This window comes from Chenopodium quinoa, unplaced genomic scaffold (genome assembly GCF_001683475.1).
Source record: "Chenopodium quinoa cultivar QQ74 unplaced genomic scaffold, ASM168347v1, whole genome shotgun sequence".
Taxonomy (NCBI): domain Eukaryota; kingdom Viridiplantae; phylum Streptophyta; class Magnoliopsida; order Caryophyllales; family Amaranthaceae; genus Chenopodium; species Chenopodium quinoa.
In genome coordinates, this window is record NW_018743466.1 from 436,857 (window position 1) to 442,264 (window position 5,408).

Here is a 5,408-nt window from a genome sequence, read left to right on the forward strand (position 1 = left end):
AGTGAGTAGCCATTTCGGCTCAAAATGACTTTATTTTGATTAATTGGACCCAAAAACTTAGAACTTGGCAATTTTTATGTAATTTAAAATACAAAAAACTTATTAATATGTGATTATGAGTTTTTTTTGAGATGCAAGGAGTTTATTAGTTGAGAAATGAAGAAAATAGGCAAGTAAGTAGCCATTTCGGCTCGAATTGGCTTTATTTTGATTAATTGGACCCAAAAACTTAGAACTTGTTGATTTTTATGTAATTTCAATGAAAAAAACTTATTAATATGTTATTATGAGTTTTTTTGAGATGCAAGAAGTTTATAAGTTGAGAAACAAAGAAAATAGGCAAGTAAGTAGCCATTTCGGCTCGAATTGGCTTTATTTTGATAAATTGGACCCAAAAACATAGATCTTGGCAATTTTTATGTAATTTCAAATGACAAACACTTATAAATATGTGATTATGAGTTTTTTTGAGATGCAAGGAGTTTATAAGTTGAGAAATGAATAAAATAGGCAAGTGAGTAGTCATTTCGGCTCAAAATGGCTTTATTTAGATGAATTGGACCCAAAAACATAGAACTTGGCGATTTTTATGTAATTTAAATGACAAACACTTATAAATATGTGATTATGAGTTGTTTTGAGACGCAAGGAGTTTATAAGTTGAGAAATAAAGAAAATAGGCAAGTAAGTAGCCATTTCGGCTCGAATTGGCTTTATTTTGATAAATTGGACCCAAAAACTTATAACTTGGTGATTTTTATGTAATTTCGAATTAAAAACACTTATGAATATGTGATTCTGAGTTTTTTTGAGATGCAAGGAGTTTATAAGTTGAGAAATGAATAAAATAGGCAAGTGAGTAACCATTTCGGCTCAAAATGGCTTTATTTTGATGAATTGGACCCAAAAACATAGAACTTGGCAATTTTTATGTAATTTAAATTACAAAAACTTATAAATATGTGATTATGAGTTGTTTTGAGATTCAAGGAGTTTATAAGTTGAGAAATAAAGAAAATAGTCAAGTGAGTAGCCATTTCGACTTAAAATGGCTTTATTTTGATGAATTGGACCCTAAAACTTAGAAATTGGCGATTTTTATGTAATTTCAAATGACAAACACTTATAAATATGTGAATATGAGTTGTTTTGAGATGCAAGGAGTTTATAAGTTGAGAAATGAATAAAATAGGCAAGTGAGTAGCCATTTCGGCTCAAAATGGCTTTATTTTGATGAATTGGACCCAAAAACTTAGAACTTGGAAATTTTTATGTAATTTCAATGAAAAATACTTATAAATATGTGATTATAAGTTGTTTTTAGATGCAAGGAGTTTATAAGTTGAGAAATAAAGAAAATAGTCAAGTGAGTAGCCATTTCGGCTCAAAATGGTTTTATTTTGATGAATTGGACCCAAAAACTTAGAACTTGGAAATTTTTATATAATTTCAAATGACAAACACTTATAAATATGTTATTATGAGTTGTCTTGAGATGCAAGGAGTTTATAAGTTTAGAAATGAAGAAAATAGGCAAGTAAGTAGCCATTTCGGCTCAAAATGGCTTTATTTTGATGAATTGGACCAAAAAACATAGAACTTGGCAATTTTTATGTAATTTAAATGACAAAGACTTATAAATATGTGATTATGAGTTTTTTTGAGATGCAAGGAGTTTATAAGTTGAGAAATAAGGAAAATAGTCAAGTGAGTAGCCATTTCGGCTCAAAATGACTTTATTTTGATTAATTGGACCCAAAAACTTAGAACTTGGCAATTTTTATGTAATTTAAAATACAAAAAACTTATTAATATGTGATTATGAGTTGTTTTGAGATGCAAGGAGTTTATTAGTTGAGAAATGAAGAAAATAGGCAAGTAAGTAGCCATTTCGGCTCGAATTGGCTTTATTTTGATTAATTGGACCCAAAAACTTAGAACTTGTTGATTTTTATGTAATTTCAATGAAAAAAACTTATTAATATGTTATTATGAGTTGTTTTGAGATGCAAGAAGTTTATAAGTTGAGAAACAAAGAAAATAGGCAAGTAAGTAGCCATTTCGGCTCGAATTGGCTTTATTTTGATAAATTGGACCCAAAAACTTAGATCTTGGCAATTTTTATGTAATTTCAAATGACAAACACTTATAAATATGTGATTATGAGTTTTTTGGAGATGCAAGGAGTTTATAAGTTGAGAAATGAATAAAAATAGGCAAGTGAGTAGTCATTTCGGCTCAAAATGGCTTTATTTAGATGAATTGGACCCAAAAACATAGAACTTGGCGATTTTTATGTAATTTAAATGACAAACACTTATAAATATGTGATTATGAGTTGTTTTGAGACGCAAGGAGTTTATAAGTTGAGAAATAAAGAAAATAGGCAAGTAAGTAGCCATTTCGGCTCGAATTGGCTTTATTTTAATAAATTGGACCCAAAAACTTATAACTTGGTGATTTTTATGTAATTTCGAATTAAAAACACTTATGAATATGTGATTCTGAGTTTTTTTTGAGATGCAAGGAGTTTATAAGTTGAGAAATGAATAAAATAGGCAAGTGAGTAACCATTTCGGCTCAAAATGGCTTTATTTTGATGAATTGGACCCAAAAACATAGAACTTGGCAATTTTTATGTAATTTAAATTAAAAACACTTATAAATATGTGATTATGAGTTGTTTTGAGATTCAAGGAGTTTATAAGTTGAGAAATAAAGAAAATAGTCAAGTGAGTAGCCATTTCGACTTAAAATGGCTTTATTTTGATGAATTGGACCCTAAAACTTAGAAATTGGCGATTTTTATGTAATTTCAAATGAAAAACACTTATAAATATGTGAATATGAGTTGTTTTGAGATGCAAGGAGTTTATAAGTTGAGAAATGAATAAAATAGGCAAGTGAGTAGCCATTTCGGCTCAAAATGGCTTTATTTTGATGAATTGGACCCTAAAACTTAGAAATTGGCGATTTTTATGTAATTTCAAATGACAAACACTTATAAATATGTGAATATGAGTTGTTTTGAGATGAAAGGAGTTTATAAGTTGAGAAATGAATAAAATAGGCAAGTGAGTAGCCATTTCGGCTCAAAATGGCTTTATTTTGATGAATTGGACCCAAAAACTTAGAACTTGGAAATTTTTATGTAATTTCAATGAAAAATACTTATAAATATGTGATTATAAGTTGTTTTTAGATGCAAGGAGTTTATAAGTTGAGAAATAAAGAAAATAGTCAAGTGAGTAGCCATTTCGGCTCAAAATGGTTTTATTTTGATGAATTGGACCCAAAAACTTAGAACTTGGAAATTTTTATATAATTTCAAATGACAAACACTTATAAATATGTTATTATGAGTTGTCTTGAGATGCAAGGAGTTTATAAGTTTAGAAATGAAGAAAATAGGCAAGTAAGTAGCCATTTCGGCTCAAAATGGCTTTATTTTGATGAATTGGACCAAAAAACATAGAACTTGGCAATTTTTATGTAATTTAAATGACAAAGACTTATAAATATGTGATTATGAGTTTTTTTGAGATGCAAGGAGTTTATAAGTTGAGAAATAAACAAAATAGTCAAGTGAGTAGCCATTTCGGCTCAAAATGACTTTATTTTGATTAATTGGACCCAAAAACTTAGAACTTGACAATTTTTATGTAATTTAAAATACAAAAAACTTATTAATATGTGATTATGAGTTGTTTTGAGATGCAAGGAGTTTATTAGTTGAGAAATGAAGAAAATAGGCAACTAAGTAGCCATTTCGGCTCGAATTGGCTTTATTTTGATTAATTGGACCCAAAAACTTAGAACTTGTTGATTTTTATGTAATTTCAATGACAAAAACTTATTAATATGTTATTATGAGTTGTTTTGAGATGCAAGAAGTTTATAAGTTGAGAAACAAAGAAAATAGGCAAGTAAGTAGCCATTTCGGCTCGAATTGGCTTTATTTTGATAAATTGGACCCAAAAACTTAGATCTTGGCAATTTTTATGTAATTTCAAATGACAAACACTTATAAATATGTGATTATGAGTTTTTTGGAGATGCAAGGAGTTTATAAGTTGAGAAATGAATAAAATAGGCAAGTGAGTAGTCATTTCGGCTCAAAATGGCTTTATTTAGATGAATTGGACCCAATAACATAGAACTTGGCGATTTTTATGTAATTTAAATGACAAACACTTATAAATATGTGATTATGAGTTGTTTTGAGACGCAAGGAGTTTATAAGTTGAGAAATAAAGAAAATAGGCAAGTAAGTAGCCATTTCGGCTCGAATTGGCTTTATTTTGATAAATTGGACCCAAAAACTTATAACTTGGTGATTTTTATGTAATTTCGAATTAAAAACACTTATGAATATGTGATTCTGAGTTTTTTTTGAGATGCAAGGAGTTTATAAGTTGAGAAATGAATAAAATAGGCAAGTGAGTAACCATTTCGGCTCAAAATGACTTTATTTTGATGAATTGGACCCAAAAACATAGAACTTGGCAATTTTTATGTAATTTAAATTACAAACACTTATAAATATGTGATTATGAGTTGTTTTGAGATTCAAGGAGTTTATAAGTTGAGAAATAAAGAAAATAGTCAAGTGAGTAGCCATTTCGACTTAAAATGGCTTTATTTTGATGAATTGGACCCTAAAACTTAGAAATTGGCGATTTTTATGTAATTTCAAATGAAAAACACTTATAAATATGTTAATATGAGTTGTTTTGAGATGCAAGGAGTTTATAAGTTGAGAAATGAATAAAATAGGCAAGTAAGTAGCCATTTCGGCTCAAAATGGCTTTATTTTGATAAATTGGACCCAAAAACTTAGAACTTGGAAATTTTTATGTAATTTCAATGAAAAATACTTATAAATATGTGATTATAAGTTGTTTTTAGATGCAAGGAGTTTATAAGTTGAGAAATAAAGAAAATAGTCAAGTGAGTAGCCATTTCGGCTCAAAATGGTTTTATTTTGATGAATTGGACCCAAAAACTTAGAACCTGGCAATTTTTATGTAATTTCAAATGACAAACACTTATAAATATGTTATTATGAGTTTTCTTGAGATGCAAGGAGTTTATAAGTTTAGAAATGAAGAAAATAGGCAAGTAAGTAGCCATTTCGGCTCAAACTGGCTTTATTTTGATGAATTGGACCCAAAAACATAGAACTTGGCAATTTTGATGTAATTTAAATGACAAAGACTTATAAATATGTGATTATGAGTTTTTTTGAGATTCAAGGAGTTTATAAGTTGAGAAATAAAGAAAATAGTCAAGTGAGTAGCCATTTCGGCTCAAAATGACTTTATTTTGATTAATTGGACCCAAAAACTTAGAACTTGGCAATTTTTATGTAATTTAAAATACAAAACACTTATTAATATGTGATTATG